Source organism: Euphorbia lathyris, chromosome 8, assembly GCF_963576675.1.
Source record: "Euphorbia lathyris chromosome 8, ddEupLath1.1, whole genome shotgun sequence".
Classification (NCBI taxonomy): domain Eukaryota; kingdom Viridiplantae; phylum Streptophyta; class Magnoliopsida; order Malpighiales; family Euphorbiaceae; genus Euphorbia; species Euphorbia lathyris.
Genome location: NC_088917.1, coordinates 6,985,532 through 7,005,259, shown reverse-complemented (window position 1 = coordinate 7,005,259; position 19,728 = coordinate 6,985,532). Strand labels below are relative to the sequence as shown.

General features: G+C 33.6%; 1 long non-coding RNA gene and 1 pseudogene across 1 annotated transcript; one reads left to right on the top strand and one right to left on the bottom strand.

Moving 5' to 3' along the window:
- Positions 1-248: 248 nt before the first annotated feature.
- Positions 249-3,636, bottom strand: LOC136203827 (transcription factor GTE4-like; annotated as a pseudogene).
- A 12,252-nt stretch (positions 3,637-15,888) lies between these two features.
- On the top strand, positions 15,889-18,478 carry LOC136202314 (uncharacterized). Its single transcript, XR_010674404.1, has 3 exons — positions 15,889-16,254; positions 16,327-16,592; positions 18,372-18,478. It is a non-coding gene; the product is annotated as an uncharacterized lncRNA (long non-coding RNA).
- The last annotated feature ends 1,250 nt before the right edge of the window (positions 18,479-19,728 follow it).

The window sequence follows — 19,728 nt, the reverse complement described above, 5'->3', positions numbered from 1 at the left end:
TATCTAGTTCAAGATCAACATATCTGCCTAAGTCATTACTAAACACTCTAAGTTAATGTTCTGATGGATGATAAGAAACAATTGTACTTTAAATACAAATTTTATGTTTAAGACTAAATAAACCAACTAACTGTGATTCAAGAACCCACAAAATAAACCACTCCGCTAAGACGGCTCCATAACGTTTGCCCCCAAACTTCTCCATTGTACACCATTAGCAGATTCCTTGCCAAAATCCATCACCATCTACTCTAAATTTTCTGCCAACATGAACTAATAAACTACTTGATTAATGTCCCTACATCAGGATCCAGAGGCTGAGGAGCTGTCACTACCTGAATCGCTTGACGAAGATCCAGAGTCGCTGCTAGAGCTGCTTGAACTACTTGATCTGGTTCCATTGTCTCCCGGGTTCCCTACTTGAACAGGTGATGAATTGGTAGTGTTCCTTTCATCTGCTGCTCTAGTTTCTTGGGGTGCCCCAGCAAAGGCTTCGGCTGGTGCCTTCTGTTGGACATTCTGCTTTGGCTATTGCAAGTTCAGCTTTTCTCTTGTTCTTACTTAAACTCTTCTTGTAGTTGGTTACAAATCTATCCAGTTCCCAAAGAGTCTCTGCGTCAACACTATCAATATCCACTTCAATTTCATCGCCATGTTGGGAGAGTGACGAATTCCTCTTCTTTATTATCTGGACAATATTATAAAGTTTCTCTGATGGTAAACTCTGGAGGTTCGTGCTAAGCTTCTGCTTCTCCTCGTGCGTCATGTTCCTCTTGTGGGGATCCTTTGCCTTAGGCTTTTTTGTAGCAGGGGTTCTACCTGAAGGAGTTGTGCTGATCAGTAAAAGGATACGCCATAAATTCTGATCTATCGAAAATCCTCCTCATATCAAGAGGGGGAGGCAACAGAGGAGTCTTTCTTGATGCGGGTGTAGGAATACCCAGGTCATAACTGGAAGGTAACCTCATCTCACGATCATACTCTGACTTTATAACAGCCCACCTCTCCTCAAATATCTGCAATAGCATCTCTGCCATTATATGAACACCGTTTTACCTCTTTTTTGAAAAGGAAAATTTCTACTCTATCCGACTAGTTCCGGGTTCAAGTCCTGGGCAACCCATTTCTCATAGTGATATTAGATGAAATCCTATATCAGATGCATATAAATAGGCATCTGGCCCCATCGGATTATAAGTCATAGCATTATGAAATGTAAGTCTCACATCCTCCGCGAACTCTTCAGGCGACTTGTACCAATTCTTGTTCAGTTTCGTCTTTACAGTACCCAAGTCCATGGGATGCTTAATAATAGTGAAGTAATCATGCAAACCAAGAGTTTTTACATCAACAGGAGCATTGAACACCCAACCATGCTTATGCTTCATCAATTTGTCAAGCAAAGTGCTACAATTCTTAAATACCTTGGATCCTGTTGAAAACCCGAACCCCAAATCCCCTCCTACATGCCTCTTCCCATTCAATTTTGACTTCTTATTACTCTTTGCTGGTGGAAACTTATCTTTTGCCAGCAAAAACTCAGAACTCCTGTAAAATTGATTTGCCTTTGGTGTTCGTTTTTCTTTCTCCACAAACTCACCTGCACCCTGATTATTCTCCAGTACTGAGATGCTAAGCTGATTCAAAGGCCTCGTCTGCCTAGGAGTAGGAGTAACAATTGGAGTGGTACTCTCACGAGGAATACCTACTGATCCCACATCCTAAATCCATTGTCAACCCTTACAATCTTTGGCTTCAATCTTTTTCACCAGACTCCTTACAATATCAAGTTCACTCTCCAGCTTCCTCGTGAGCTCTTTCTTCTCCTGCTTGGACTTCGAAGCCAAATTTATCTTTACTTTTTTCTCCAACCCTTGCTTCAGCGTCCCATTCTCAGCAGGTGGTTCACGCACAATATTAGCTACAGCTGCTGTATCTTGCTGCCAGTTGAGGCTCGAAAAATCATCAGAATTGGCATCCCGGCCTACAATTGGCTGCAGAGTTGAATTTGTGTCTTCTAAACTTGGGTTTTGCGATTCTGGAACTTGAACTGTATTGTTTTCAATCTTCTTCAGCTGGGCTCGAAAACCCTAATTTTGACCCAAAATCACGATTTCAATTAGAGCAAAACACGAAACAGACGCGAAAAGTTAGTCCAAGCTCGAACCTTCCACCATTAACTGTGACCTAAACTCTCATCCAGAACACACAGCTAGCTATTTACATATGCAGGGATCAAGTGCTTTCAAAGGCTCTTGTTGTATGCTATATCATATCGATTTCTAAAATGGCTACAACATAATAACTCTAATTAATAGAATTAATTTCACATATTAATTATAAATTTTTTTTATACCGAACCGTTATAATTGTGATTTAATTCTATTAAACTAAAATTAATTTATGGATTTAATATTTTATTAAGAAAAACTAAAACTGTAATTAATAGGCAAAAAAAAAATTTCCACTATCCTCTTTATATATGCCTATATCTCGACACTTTCTCTTATTTTAGAAAAAAAATGAGACAAAGATAATTCTCTCATATTTTTTTTTGTCCCTTCATTTTTGTTTTATATTCTTTTGTTTGTTTCATGTTTTTGCTTTCAAAATTCAAGAATATATAATTATTATAAAATTTTAATGAAGTCATAGAAGTGATATCTACGAGAGTAACTGATATTGGATACAATGGAAAAATGAAGAACAAATTGATTGAATATCTTGATGGGATATTACGAGATGAAAATATGGGAACTCATCATCTTAAATTGATTCAATTGGATATATTAGTTTATTGTAACCTAATGAATAATTGAATTCGAATACTTTGGTGATCATGAAATTCCATAAAAAAAAAACGATTATCATCGAGATGAATTTGAAACTAATTGTTATGATTTTTTTATATAATTGAATTTTTTTAATGTAAAGGCTAAATGTATATATGTAACATGTTGAATTGATAAAGTCTTTTCATGTGGAACATTAGAAAAATATTTATTGTAATAGTTTATAGCATAATTCCATTTCAACATAGATTATAATTCTTTTGCATTGTAGATATAATGTTGAATTTTGGTTGTAGTTTAATTGAATTTTTGGTTTTTCATTGTATTCTAATATATTTCTTAATTAATCTCATATGTTATTTTATTATTTTGAAGAATTCAGTTGGGAGCTATTGGAGGGTAACTCCGAAACAATCAGTTTGTTAAGGTCACGCTTCATGACGTTATCCGGCATACCAAAACAGTATATCAGCAGGTCGTCCATTTGATCCTCTTCTAAGGGCATCATTGCGAGGTTACACGCAGAACGGTTATGGTGGATTGGGCAGAATTCAAATCTAAATTTCTGGACGAACCTATGGATTAAACCCTCAGTTGCAGAACGTGTTGATATGGATGTTTTGAGGCAACAAACACAGTTCTGCTGTGTGGAGAACTTTCTGGAGGTGGATACCTGGACGGATTTACCAGTACTTCCGATGGAGGTTCGAGACTTGATAATGGCAACCACGAGATCAGGCACTGACATCGACACCTGCATCTGGGATGATCTGAATCCGGGAGATTCACGGTTAAGCAAATTTACTCGGTTATGTGTCCGAACAAAGTGGAAATGGATTGGCATAGGTTCGTATGGGGTAATAATTTTCATCCGACCTGTTCTGTCGTATGTTGGAAGCTTTTGAACAGGGGGCTGACGACCATATGATCTCCTTATTGAACCGAGATTTCATTAAACTGAATATAAAAAACTCATTCTGTGGTTTTATCCTTACTGCCACTCCGATAAGTTATTAAGTTGGAGGTTCATTTCATAAACCAAATGTTCATGATACTAAGTCACAAGCTAATGCAAATTCCAGAGTATCATTTCATGCTTCATTCCTATCTCTAAAACCAAAACCTCTATGGACACTATCAAACCCATCTCCCCTGCACCACATATGTCCATTGAGGTCACCGCCTAGTACCATCTTCTCATCCTTACGAACCTGTTGCACCAATTCCTCCAAGTCCTTCCAAAAAGGTTGTCTTATAGAGGCATCCAATCTTATTTATGGTGCATATGTACTTAATGTATTCACAACCTCATCCCCTTTCACAAGCTTAATACTCATAATTCAATCGCTCTTTCTAGACACCACTACTACATCATCAATATACTCTCGAGCAATGAGGATACCTACTCCATTTTTGTTACACTAAATGGAGGTCCAAATCGCAAGATACCGACATTTATGCATAACTCTAATGAGATTTGTTTAAACACCAATACATAAAGCCTAAGTGGGGGATTGTTAGATATTAGTCTTTAATATTGGTATTGTGGAAATTCCACATGGAAAGAATAAGAAGAAAATCTGTATTTTATATTGTCTAAGAGACATCTGTATTGTCTAGAGACATCTATATGTCTAGAGACATCTGTATTGTCTAGAGACATCTGTATTTTGGATAACGATAAAACAGTTTTATAACTGTTTTGACAACCAGCTTTTTGGCTATAAATAACCTCAATCCTTCATACCTTTTGACTTACTATTTTTAATTATTCAAATACGTTTATAGGGAAATTAGTGAAATTTCTATCATTAATTTTATGTTAGGGAAATCCTAGAGGAAACTTAGTCAGAAACCCAATAGCAATTGATAGTGGGGGCTAATATTTCCTTAAGGACAGTGATTAATCACGTCCCTATTTTATGTTTGTGATCTCATATTTCTAACAATCTTAAGGAAATATTATGGAGAACGCGCTGAAGAATGTTGGTGATGCTGGTAAACTTGATCGGTTTGTTGGGACGAATTTCACTCGTTGGAAGAAGACTATGAAATTTTTTCTGATCATTCTGAAATTTTTTTACATTCTGGACATTGATTTGCAATCTATTCTAGAACCGAGTGACAAAGATACTGATGGAATTGTGGCTGAACGTAAGAAGCGATAAGAAGACGAGGCGCTACGTAGAGGATATATTCTGAACCATCTCTCTGATCGTCTTTATGATTTGTACATTCCTGTACAAAAGGCAAAGGATATATGGATATCTCTGGAGACAAAGTATAATTCAGAAAAGCAAGGGGCATATAAGTTTATCACTATGAAATTTTTTGAATTTACTATGAATGATTCTGCATCTGTACTTGACCAAGTCCATGAATTTCTTATCTTGGCCTCTAAATTTAAGGATCTTACTATAGACATTCCAGAGAAATTACTTGTGGGGGCAATCATAGCCAAATTACCTCCAAGTTGGAATAACTATAGAAAGAAACTGTTGCACACTTCTGAGGATTTTTATTTGGAACAAATTCAGAAGCATTTACGAATTGAAGAGGAAACTCGAATTCGTGATAAGAAACATGATGTTGCTTCTAGTTCTAAAGTTAATTATGTCAGTAATAATCAGAAGGGGGGCAAAAAGAGGAAAGGAAATTATCAGAATAATCCCAACAACAACAAAAAGTTTAAGAAGAATTTGTCTGATGTTGTTTGTTATAATTGTGGTGAAAAAGGACACATCAAAAGATTTTGTAAGAACCCCAAGAAGAAGGATAACAAAAATCAGAATAAGGAGAGTGAGGACAAAGCAAATGTTGTTGAACATGTTGACAATAATGAAATTATTGCCATGGTTTCTGAGTTGCAAATTGGTATGATCCAAGAATTGCATATGGCATCTCTTACCATAAGCAATGATTGGTGGTATGATTCTGGTGCAACTACTCATGTTTGCAACAACAAAGGACTCTCCAAGACTTATATTGATTCTTCTCCAGACCATGAAGTTTTGTTGGGTGATCATCACTCTTCCAAGGTTCAAGGAACCGGGACTGTTGAAATTCAGTTTACTTCTGGAAAGAAAGTTATTCTCACAAATGTTCTTCATGTTCCTCAAATTAGGAAGAATTTAGTTTTTGGTTTTATGTTATGTAAGAAGGGGTTAAAGGCTGTAATAGAATCTGATAAAATAATTTTATCTAAGGCTGGAGCATTTGTTGGGAAAGGTTTTGTCTGTGATGGAATGTTCAAATTGTCTATTAATAAAGTTGAGAATTCTGCTTATTTTCTTGTGCATACAATTGAATGTACTTTTTTTCATTTGTGGCATAATCGTTTAGCACACACCAATTATAGAACCATGAAATATATGTCTAAAAATGGAATGATATCTTATGGTAATGATCATGAAGATAAATGTGAGGTATGTGTTCAAGAAAAAATGAAAAGGAAACCATTTCCTAAAATTGAAAGAAGTACAGAAATATTAGAACTTATTCATTCTGATATTTGTGAATTTAATGGAAATTTAACTAGAGGAGGTAATAGGTATTTCATAACTTTCATTGATGATAGTTCTCGTTTTACCTATGTTTATTTGTTGAAAACAAAAAACCAAGCATTTGAAATGTTTAAATGTTATAAGGCCATGGTAGAGACACAAAAGAATAAGAAAATTAAAATTTTACGCAGTGATAGAGGTGGGGAGTATTTTCCTACGGAATTTTCTTCTTTTTGTGAATCTAGCGGAATTATACATCAGGTTAGTGCTCCTTATAGGCCTCAACAAAATGGAGTGGCCGAAAAATGATGTTTTAGGGGATATGCTAAATGTAATGCTTGTTAATGCAAATTTGCCACTTAATTTGTGGGGAGAAGCTCTACTAACCGCGTGTCATATACACAACAGAGTACCTTCTAAGAAATTTAAAGTTTCACCTTATGAAATTTGGAAGGGAAGGAAACCTAATATAAGTTACTTTAAGGTGTGGGGTTGTCTTGCATATTACAAGGTCCCAGATCCTAAGAAAACTAAGTTAGGACCAAGGGCTTTGAAAAGTTTTTTTGTGGGCTATGCTGAAAATTCAAAAGCATATAGGTTTTTGGATTTGGATTTTAATGTTATAGTGGAATCACGAGATGCTGAATTCTTTGAAAATAAATTTCGTGGCGATTCCACAGGAATAGAAACCTCAATAGCACCACAAATTGCTTCAAACTCAAATGGGAAAAGAGTTGTGCATGATTCTTCTAATGAACCTAGAAGAAGTGAAAGAACTAGAAAAGAGAAGAATTTAGGTCCAGATTTTATTAATTCTCAAGCTATTCTCTTCCTGGTGGAGGGAAATAGAAATGGGGTTACTAATAAAATACCAATTATACTTACTGTAGAAGATGATCCCAAAACTTTTCAAGAAGCAATGGCTTCTAGAAATTCAGCTTTTTGGAAAGAGGCAATTAATGATGAAATGGATTCATTGATATCAAACAATACTTGGTATATTACGGACTTGCCTCCGGGGTCCAAAACTATTGGATGCAAATGGGTATTTAGGATTAAGTATAATACAGATGGATCTATAAATTCTTTCAAAACTAGATTGGTTGCACAAGGCTTTACTCAAAAAGAAGGGGTAGATTATTTTGACACTTATGCACCCGTGGCTAGAATTACATCCATTAGAGTACTTATGGCTTTAGCTTCTATTTTTGGTCTATACGTACATCAAATGGATGTGAAGACAGCTTTTTTTAAATGGGGATTTAGAAGAAGAAGTGTACATAAAACAACCTAAGGGTTTTGTTCTCCCTGGAAATGAAAATAAAGTTTGCAAATTGGTTAAATCCTTGTATGGATTAAAACAAGCGCCTAAACAATGGCATGAAAAATTTGACTCTGTTATTTTGTCACATGGTTTTACTTATAACTCATCAGATAGGTGCATTTACTCTAAATTTACAAAAGGTTATGGTGTCATCATATGTTTATATGTTGATGACATGTTAATCTTTGGAACCAATATGAAAGGAATTGATGAGACTAAGAACTATTTGAGTTCATGTTTTAAAATGAAAGATATAAATGAAGTTGATACTATCTTAGGTATCAAGGCTATAAAACATAGTGGGGGTTTTGCGTTGAGTCAATCTCATTATATTGAAAAAATGCTTAATAAATTTGAGCACTTAAAGTTTAAAGAGGCTAATTCCCCTTATGATTCATCTTGTAAACTTAGTAAAAATGAGAGAAGAGGTATTGCTCAACTTGAGTATGCTAGTGCAATAGGAAGTATGATGTATGCATCACATAGTACTAGACCAGATATTGCATTTGTTGTTTGTAAACTTTCTAGATTTACAAGTAATCTGAGTCGTGAACATTGGAAAGCAATTGGTAGGGTTTTAGGTTACTTAAAAAGAACCAAAAACCTTGGATTATATTATAATAAATTTCCAGCAGTTCTTGAGGGTTATTCAGATGCTAATTGGATAAATACTATCAGTGATAGTAAGTCCACAAGTGGTTGGATTTTTATGCTTGGTGGAGGAGCTGTTTCTTGGGCTTCAAAGAAACAAACTTGTATTACTCATTCCACAATGGAGGTTGAATTTTTGGCCTTAGCAGCAGCAGGAAAAAAAGCTGAATGGTTGAGGAATATGCTATTAGATATTAAGTTGTGGCCACAACCGATGTCAGCCATTTCTTTGAACTGCGATAGTGAAGCTACTTTGTCTAAAGCTTATAATAAGATATATAATGGAAAGTATAGACATATTAGCTTAAGACATTCGTATGTATGACAATTAATATCAGATGGGATTATTACTGTCGTATATGTTAAGTCTTGTAATAATTTGGCAGATCCTTTCACAAAAGGACTTCCAAGGGACATAGTATATAAAATGTCCAAAGAGATTGGTTTAAGACCTATATGATTACATCAGCAACAACAGAAACTCAACCTATGTATAGTATTATCACTATGTAAAGGTTCAATGTGGTAAAAACAAGTTGTTGATAACTGATTGATATACTAAGTATAATAATAAATTAGATAGTATATGATTATTAGGGTGAGTCTTAGACTCTTAATAAAGCTTTATGTGTTGTATTTGAACTTCACCTATATGGACATAAGGAGTGGTGCCGCTCCTAATGAAAGTGTGGTCTACTTTTATAATTGTCCATTAAGTCTAGGATGAGCGCATGGCCATAATAGTGCTACCATTTCTATGAACGTACATTTATATAGAAGTTATGTGTGTGATACTTCCGGTATAACAAAAGGGATTATGGCTCAAAAGCGGCAAGCCGCCATTAATTTTGTTTTTCCTTGAAGTGTTACACTAAGTGGAGGTCCAAATCGCAAGATACCGACATTTATGCATAACTCTAATGAGATTTGTTTAAACACCAATACATAAAGCCTAAGTGGGGGATTGTTAGATATTAGTCTTTAATATTGGTATTGTGGAAATTCCACATGCAAAGAATAAGAAGGAAATTTGTATTTTATATTGTCTAAGAGACATCTGTATTGTCTAGTATGTCTAGAGACATCTGTATTGTCTGGAGACATCTGTATTTTGGATAAAGATAAAACAATTTTATAACTGTTTTGACAACCAGCTTTTTGGCTATAAATAACCTCAATCCTTCATACCTTTTGACTGACTGTTTTTAATTATTCAAATACGTTCATAGGGAAATTAGTGAAATTGCTATCATTAATTTTATGTTAGGGAAATCCTAGAGGAAACTTAGTCAGAAACCCAATAGCAATTGATAGTGGGGGCTAATATTTCCTTAAGAACAGTGATTAATCACGTCCCTATTTTATGTTTGTGATCCCATATTTCTAACAATTTCTACCCTTATCCTTTCCTGAGTACCAAAGCTTACAACCCTAAGGAGCTATCTCTAGCATTGGCTCCAACCCCGTTAGTTTCTGGTAGGCACATTATATTTATTCTCCTCCATTTCATAACATCTACAATTTCAATTAATCTTCATGTCAAAGAGCCTATGTTCCATAAGATAATGGTCTTGATACTAGCAAATGTCCAAAAATAACCATTAAGAATGAAATGGGAAATCCATGGACAGTGAAAACAAAGATGGATAAAAATGGTGAAGCTTTTAATAAAGATGGATGGATTGAATTTGTCGAAGAAAATGAGATAAAAGAGGGAGATGTTTTCATGTTAGAACTTGTGCATGAAGATGGGAAAACACATTTGATAATTATTATGGTAAATTTCCAAATTTAAGTTTATTTTTGAATTATAGCTTTTTTAATACTATGACCTTTTTGTTGAGATTTTGATTCTCTAATTCAAAGTTTGTTTTTGACCAAGGTTAGTTTTACCAGATCTTTAGTTTGTTAGTGAGATAAATAGTGAGATTTTATTGTGTCCTTTAAAATCTCAATTTTTGTTCCATTATAAGCCTATAAAAGAGCCATAAATCTGTATCTTTCAACAGAACATTGATAATGTCGTAATGCCTTGAAATTGGGTTTTGGGTTCCTAGTGGGATTAGGATCATGGGTTCCTAGTGGGATTAGGTTAGATTGGGTATTATATATACCCCATTATGTAACCTATTCATTGTAATCTGATTTTCGCCTCCTAATAATATTATTCTCCTTCTGCCCGTGGACTAGCCAACACAACGTTGGTGAACCACGTAAATATGTGTTTTTCGATTGCTTATTTATTTATCTTTCATTAATTCCGCACAACAGATAAATTGAATAAAATTGTTAGAACTATTTTCTTATTAATTCTGTATTTTTCTCAAAAAATCCAAACAATTAGTATCAGACCCTCAGTGATCTTTAAGGGATCTGTGAGTATTTGAAGCAAAACTCAACCATGAAGTGGTTGAGGGAATTTTATTGAAAATTGAAAATTACTTAGTATGGTAATTGTGAGAAGCATGATCAGAAGAAAAAGAATGTTGGCACAAGGAGAAGCTTCAACGTTTCAAATGCAAAAAAATAAAGTTAAAGAAGAACATGTCAATTTGACAAGTATTGTCGATGAAGAATTAGTATTTTTATTGTTGAAGAGAAGTTTTCCAATGAATAATTGAAAGTCGGTGAGAAGTGTATCAAGAAGCCATTTGTGGGGAGAAGTGCTCCAATAATTGAAGGCGGTGAGAAGTGCATGAGAAGTCACGGAGAGAAGTCCTCCGATTACAAGATGGTGATGGCAAGTACCAAAAAAAAACTTTGAATCAAGAGAGAATATTGAGATTTTGATTATCTAATTCAAAGTTTGTTTTTGACTAAGTTTAGTTTACCATGTCTTTAGTTTGTTAGTGAGATTTTATTGTTTCCTTTAAAATCTCCATTTTTAATGCATTATAAGCCTACAAAAGGGCCATTTGTGAGATTTTGTTAATTTCTTCTATATTTTTCTCAAAAAATCCCAACACTTTTAACTTTGTTTCTTGACATCGAAATTGAGATTTTATTAATTCTCAAGCTATTCTCTTCCTGGTGGAGGGAAATAGAAATGGGGTTACTAATTGAAAATATCAAAATTGACAAAAAAAAACAATTCAAAATGAACAAATTAGACTACGTTATTGATTCTTTTTTATCCATATCATTATAAATCAAATAATTTTCCTCATTTGTATCTCTTTTTCGGTTTTTAATAATATTTGGGCCTAGTTTTTGTTCTGTGTGGTGGAAGTGCCAACCTAGTTGGGTTGTACGCTTTCCATTAATATGCTTTCTCCCTGCTCTTATTTAGAAAAAAGGTTGAATACTAGTTTTACCCTCCTATAATTTTATTTCTACACTTATATTTTTTTCTTGTCTCTATTTGCATATATTATGCTAATTTAGGTACTACAATTTATAGTTAGGTAGGAAAAAAACAGAGTCAATGATGTAGTCAAGTTAAAAGGAAAAAGTTTAAAATGTAATCAAACTTGTCCATACTATCAATTTGTTAATTTTTTTAAATTTTTTTTTATTGATTTTGACTTTAATGTTACAGTTTTACAGTAACGTAAAATTCTAGAATTTTTATGTTAAGAAACAAAGTTTAATGAGTATAAAGTTAATAAGGTTTATTTTAGAGGCCATAGATATATATAATTTATCCATGAGTTCTAACTATTTGTTTTTTCTTTGTTTTGGAATACAAAACAAGAAATTGATAGTAATCAAGACCACATGGAAGAAGATGTTGAACATGTTAACAGTGGGAGAACCACTATTTGATACTGGAGGGCTAATTTTAGCTCTACAACATGTGGTCATTTTTCAAAGTCTAGCCGGTTAGGGCTGGGTAAATTTTTTTAGCCTCCAACATGATAAAACAATTTCGTTTTGGTGTGGTGACTAAAAAATTAAAAGTGACATATTTGATTTTTTATATCTTCAAAGCGGGTTCTGAAAGTTAAAAAATTAATTTTGGAAAAATAATAATTCAAAAGGTTAAGAAGATAAAAGAAGGTAATTAATACACTACACCATAGATGGTCTGTTGCAATTTAACATACATGTGTTGCCTGAAATCTGTTGCACTTTTTGTGAATTTTTTGGATCTTTTGCAACACAATTTATAAAATGTTGCAAATGGCATGTCATATTCACATAACTATGATATTTTGGAACATTAATTACGAAGTGTTGCAAGAGATGTGTCAAAATTGAAACACTTTTTATGTAAATCATTTTCTTCATTCTAATAGATGTAAAATGACACTTTTTTGCATCTCTAGATTATTTTAATTTATAGAAAATAAAAATAGGTAAATTACACCATTGGCTACTGAACTTTATCAATTTTCACAGTAGCACCACTAAAGTTCAAAATGTAACATAAAAGCCACTGAATTTTACATATTATTACACCCGTGGCCACTAAACTTTAACTAATTTTTCAACATGGCTCTTAACAACCTCAAAATGAAAATATTTAAAAATTAAAGTTGTTCAGAACGACATTTACCGTAAAACCACATTTTTTAATTTCCAAAATCACCATTTTTGGAGCTTTCTCTCTCTAAAGTCCAGTTTCTCTCATAACCAAAAAAACACCTAATGGCCTCAAAATGAAAAGTTTCAAGAATTAAAGTTGTTTAGAATATCATTAATTCTTATAATCTTTGATTTTTAGGTCGTCAAAGGTCATTTTGAGACGTTGATTCAAGTTTAGTGGCCACAGATGTAACAAAGTGTAAAGTTCGATAATTTTTATGTTATATTTTGAAGTTCAGTGGTGATATTGTGAAAATTGGTAAGTTCAGTAGTCATGGGTGTATTTTATCCAAATAAGAATATTTTAAGGGGGAACACTTTGTACCTGTGAAATTGTGGAGGGAACAAATATTTTATTCCCCCCTAAAAACCTAGACTTGAAATTTTGATTTCCCCAAATCAAAACCTAAAAAATACAATCCTTAAATTTTTGCTTTCTCAAAGGTTCTCTCTTCTCTCTCTTGTACGGAGCTCTTTCCGGCCAGCCACTCCGTCCTTCTGTAGAGATCTTCCGTTACTCATGCCCTTCAATTCTTCCGTCGAGGTAAGCATCGATCTCTTCCTTTTGTGATGGTTATTTCCCTGCTCGTCAAAAAGCATGAAGTTTTCAACATGCCTGTTTTAATCGCTTGGTGTTTGTAATGGTTAATACTTGGGAAGGCTTGATTCTTATATATTTATCTGTGATATAAAGCTTGGTGTGGGTATTGTTTTGTTTTCCCTGTGATTTTGGAAACTTTTTCTATTTTTTATCGGTTGAAACCTGCCTGTTTTAATCACTTAAGCATGAGATTTTTTTAATTTTTCACCTTGAAAATTATACAGTGAATGTAGTATTGAAGCATTTTCACACAAAGAAACTTAACCTACGAATTCCAACAAGAAGAAGAAACTGACCGCCATGAAGAAAAATGATTAAGAAGTAGTTACTTTGAGATTTTCCATATGAAATGTAGGAGTGATGATTTTCCTATGGAGAAGCCATTTAGGACCTTTAATCTTCTCATAGAAATGAGAGTTAGTAGTAAAAAATTCTCTAATAAGATCTGGGTCAGAGACGGCCAGTCGAACCAAACAAGAAAGGGTGCACCTGTTGCACCGAATAGGAATAGGAAGATTAGGAAGGTCCTCAAATAGCATGTATGGAGTAGGAGCTCCTACATGCCAATTTCATTATCAGAATACTAAGTCCCTCAACTTGAGCTCTTATTCAATCAAGTGCAATGACACGTAATTCTGTTTTTTTTTTATTTAAAAAAGAAAATGATAATCTGGGTTTAAGGAAAGAGTAGAGTAGAAATGAAAGAGGAAGAGTCCAAAGTGAGAAGTTGAACATCAAGCATCCAACAACAACAGAAAAAAGGGTGAAAAGTAGTAAAAAGAAGTACCTGAACTCACAAAACAAGCCTTTTAAAAGTGAAATTAATAATTGAAACAGAGGAGAAGAGAATACCATAAATTTTCTTCCAATGATGGTAGAAAGAAAGAACACGAGGAAGGATGATGTAGGAGAAAGGCATATGTTGAGAAGAAGCCTTTAACATCATATCGACTAATTCTTTTGGTTTTTCCTTTTTTTCTTGTTATGGCTGTCTCAGCTATCTTCTTGTCTGATTATCCATAGTTGTGGACCTTTTGTTCTACTTCTGTACCTAATTTAATCTGAAGGTTAGTTTATTCCATTTTATACAATTATTGTTTGATTCCTTTGTAATTTTTCTTCTACCTTTGTTTTAGTCTTTTTGTGACTTTTTGAGGTTGAAAGGTACTCTTTTTCTTTCTGTTTCTAATCCTATATCAGCTTTGAGTTTGATTTTGATTTTGTGCTTGATAAGACTTTTTAGAAAAATTTGGTGTGTAGATTTCTAATGTAAGAGAACATGACAACTATGAAATATTCACATTGAATTGATTTTTGGTTAATAGTTATGTTGTTACTTCAATTTTAAGAGCTGTGTAACTGGTCTAACTTTTGATATAATCTACTCAATCGTTAGTAATAATTCGTAGAGACAACTGCTTGCTTGAAGTGATTTTTTATGCAAAATATTCATTGAACAACGTCAATGCTCTTGTAAGGATAAGGTTTCAATTTGTGGCTAATGTTTTTAGAGAAGAACCGATATACTTTACTTAAGAAATGCTAAAGTTTCATTCTAGATTCATACAAGCAAACATTGAGTAATTTTGTTAAAATGGTTCTTAAAATTGGCTGACATGGTCAGTTTTGATCACATCTAAGTTTAGGTATGAATGCAATCCTGAAATTGTCAATATTTGAGAAATTAACTCAAATATAATCAGTTTTAATACCTAAAGTTTTGTCAAATTTGGACTATTTATCAAATATTACCCACTTTGGACCTGACTTAATATCTAATTAACTTGGATTTGGCCTAAATCAATCCTATCCGTCAACTTCAGGAGCTATTTGGACTCCTAGTTGAATTTCAGATCCAGATAACAGAACTCGTAAAATGAGATTCTTACTTGGGCTCAAAGGAAGAGGCAGGGACATGTGCGTCGACGTACCCCAGCCTTCTGAAACATCCCTTACAAGGGATGGTTCTGCCCCTACTCATCCCAATAGATAAAGAGTTGTGCATTTTTTTTCTTTTCTTTTTTATCCAACCCAGGCCAAACAGCTTGGTTTTGATCTGAGTAAGGAAAAAAGAAAATAAAGTTCACCTGGATTGAGTTTATGTTCAAACGATCAAAAGCTGATTCTGCTAGTGTATGGACTCAAAATTGCTCTATCTTGAAAACATTAAAGATAAAAATTTATCATTACCTTATTGGCATATCTGTGCTTTCTAAAAAGGTTAGGTACAAATTCGGACTTTATCCATATCATACTAGATATTGCTGTCATCTAACTTGATGGTGTAATTTTTGTGAAGGGATTGCTTGCAATTGACTTAACAGCAGCAATCTCTAAGCTGCACCCTCCCCATTGTGCAAAAGACAGCCCAATTTGCCAAGGGCCAACACCAGGTCAACTTGCATTTCTAATGGCAGCATTTGGGCTAATGATAATAGGAGCTGGTGGAGTTCGCCCATGTAATCTAGCATTTGGTACTGACCAATTTAACCCAACAACAGAATCTGGAAAGAGGGGTATAAACAACTTTTTCAATTGGTACTTCTTCACTTTCACATTTGCTCAGATGATATCTTTGACACTTATTATCTATGTTCAATCCAATGTTAGCTGGGCTATTGGTTTAGCAATTCCAGCAATCTTAATGTTCATTGCTTGCTTAGTTTTCTTCATGGGTTCCAAAATATATGTCAAAGTGAAAGCCACTGGCAGTCCAATGACTAGTGTAGCACAGGTTATAGCTGTTGCTATCAAAAAAAGGCGGTTGAAACCCGTGGATCAACCCCTGCTCACCCTTTTCAATCACATTCCTCTTAACTCTATCAATGCCAAACTTCCTTACACAGATCAGTTCAGGTAAAAAATTTCATGTTACTATTTATATATGTTAGTACCTGATTCTGACGGTTTCGGTTTAATTCATTACAGATTCCTAGATAAAGCAGCAATTAAGACTGATGAGGATGAAACAAATCCGTGGAAACTTTGCAGTATGCAGCAGGTGGAAGAAGTGAAATGCCTAATGAAAAAGTGCAGGGACTAACTATGAAAAAATTGAAATTTAGAACTAATCAATTGAGCCACATGTCTTAACCATTCCTGTCTTTATAGCATTACTAATCAATTGTTTATTTGGTTTAGGCAACCGAACAGCGAAATGAGGATCCCGGAAAGCTCGAGTAGCAGCTTACAAGGTCTGAACCATTCGTGTCTATATAGCTTCATTAACTTTATTCCCTTGTCGTTTTTGTTCTTGTTTGTTAGGAATTTCATATTTTTAATAAACTGCATATTATTTTCATGTGCCTTAAATTATATAATTTTACCATTAAGGTAAGCTAATTTTAGCCTTAATGAAAAAAGCCCCCTTCATCTTTTAAATTTTGATGCATATGAAATATCAGAATTCCAGTTTATTAATAGTTTAATCTGTTGAATTAAGAGCAGCAACTCTACAAGTCTGAAACCACTTGTTCCCCACCTTTATTCACAATCATGGAGTATACCGCGATTTGCGATGTCATTTGGCTCCCAATTAGGATGAAAAAGGTGTTTAATTCTTTATGGGATAAGGTACCAAAATAGGCCTAAGGTTTTTGGGGAAGTACCAATTTAGGCTCAACGTTCAAAATAGCACCAATATAGGCTTAACGTTTACAACATAATATCAATTTAGGCTTAACCTCACGTACAAAATAGCACCAATATAGGCTTAACGTTTACAAAATAATACGAATTTAAGCTTAACGTTTTACAAAATATATACAATTTAAGCTAAACGTCACAATTAAATAATTGTATTATAATAAATAAGAATATAAAACTAAATAAAAAGATAACATATAAAGTTAATAGGGAAAGAATATAATATGATTAATTTAATTATTACGTTTAGCTTAAATTGTATATATTTTGTAAAACGTTAAGCTTAAATTCGTATTATTTTGTAAACGTTAAGCATATATTGGTGCTATTTTGCACGTGAGGCCTAAATTGATGCTATATTGTAAACGTTAAGCCTAAATTGATATTATGTTGTAAACGTTAAGCCTATATTGGTGCTATTTTGAACGTTGAGCCTAAATTGGTACTTCCCCAAAAACCTTAAACCTATTTTGGTACCTTATCCCATTCTTTATTAGTTTAAGTATGAACACCACACAATATTCCATTGAAATCCTGCACTGTTATAATGTACTTTACTTGTTTGTTAAAGTTGCAAAATCAGATATTTTTGAGCTTACCACTATCATTATTCTAATTCTATCCTTTATAATGTACTCCAACTCCATGTTTTATCAAGAAATATGCTTTAAGGAGATAATCTATAAAAGTAAGCAAGTTTCCATTTTTTTTTAGATTAGAGAAGCCTGACCCGAAACATAAGGTTTTGGTTTCTAAGAGTACTTTCTATTATAATGAGAAAGTACTTTCTATTATACATCAAGAGTTAACTATCACATTTTTCATGCTTACAGTAATGAGATTATTTTCTATTAGAATTCATGTGGATCTGTTTTTCATTTTGTCACACTAACGAAGAAGAATCTTTCATTTCTATGTTAGAATTTCACCCCTCTTTAATTTATGATTTTTGCTTGTATTATTGGATCAATGATGCAGTCATGAATGATCAAGATAAGATGTGGTTAAAACTGCCAAAGTACAGTGATGAATATCTCAATGGGGTGAATGCTTTTCTAGGAAATTCATTTGCCAATTTTGCCCTAGGGAACGAAGTGCGGTGCCCTTGTAAAAAATGTCATAATCGTCAATGGCATTGTCAAAATGTTATCTACGATCATCTCATTTGCAATGGTCATTCTCCAATGTATGTCGAATGGATTTATGGTGTTTTATGTCCAAATTTAAAAAACAATATTGATGGGATGGATTGTGAAACAAGTATGGGTTTTGGAGATGATCTTGATGCAATGTTGCATGCTACTTATCAGAATGTGGTAAATTGTTAGGAAACAAATGCAAGGAGAAATGGAGGAGAAAGTGATTCAAATTGAAGCACCAACGGAGGAGAAAGTGATTCAAATTGAGGGAGCAATGGAGGAGAAAATGAAACAAGAAGTGCATCAAAAAGTGAGGAAGGGCTTGACATTGATCATAAACAAATTGGTAGAAGTTAATCTCAATCTCAACATTGATATTGAGGAAATATGTGGTGGCATTTCAAATGAAAATGAGAATGTCTAGTTTGAAGAATAGGTTACATTGTGACTTTATTATACTCTTTTTATTATTTGTTTTGGATCATTTGAGAATTTTAAATTCTATTGTCAACATATTGACCTATTATGGATTTATAATTGCAATTAAGGATTTGTTCTGCTATTATTTAAACTAGATTTTTTTTTTAGTGTTGCACGTGTTAAATATTATATTGCATATATTAAGGTGTTACATAAAAACTGTTAAATTTATAAAAAAAAAAGTGTTGCTATGAACATAATATGAAATAGTTGCTTGAAACAAAAAAAATGTTAAATTAAAAAGTGTTAAATTAAAAAATGTTGCAAATTGTAAATGAAAGAGTTGCTTAAAACAAAAAATGTTAAATTTAAAAGTATTGCAATACCACATAAAAAGGGTTGCATCTAAAAAATAATGTTGCATAAAAATCTATTGCAAGAAAGTTTGAAAAGTGTTGCTTATAATTTTATTCGATAATTGTGTTACCTATTATATCGTTTAGGCAACACTTTCATTTCAGTTGCCATTAGGTAGGAATGTGTTGCCAAAGATACGAGTAGCAACACTTGTACTGATGTTGCTAAAAATGTGACAACCTGTTGCTAAACACCTCTTTGGCAACAAGCGAAAAAGCAACACCTTTTTTTGGAAAATCATGTTGCCTAAACATGTTAGCAACACTATAACGACTTTAGCCAACACTTGTTCGGTGTTGCAACAGACCATCTATGGTGTAGTGATAATAATATAGTCATATTGCGAAATAAAATCAAATATATAAATAAACCAGAAAATGAGGTTGAAAAGGATTTGAACAACGTCTTACAACAAAACATGCATAATGCAGAGAGCCATGAAGAAACACTTCCTAAGACATGAATTCAATAATTTGAAAGGTAACTACAGCCCTTTTCCTCTTCTATATAATACATAAAGCTTCTAATTTTATTTATAACTTGAAGTGAGTCGAATTTTGCAGGCGGGAAGATGCTGGAAGAAAAACCGTGTATATTTTTCAGTTTATTTATATATAAACGGGGATTAAACGGGGAATCCCCGTCGGGGCATTACGGGTACGGGGATCCCCGCGGGGCGGGGATACCATTTCCCGGGCCCGCCCCGCCC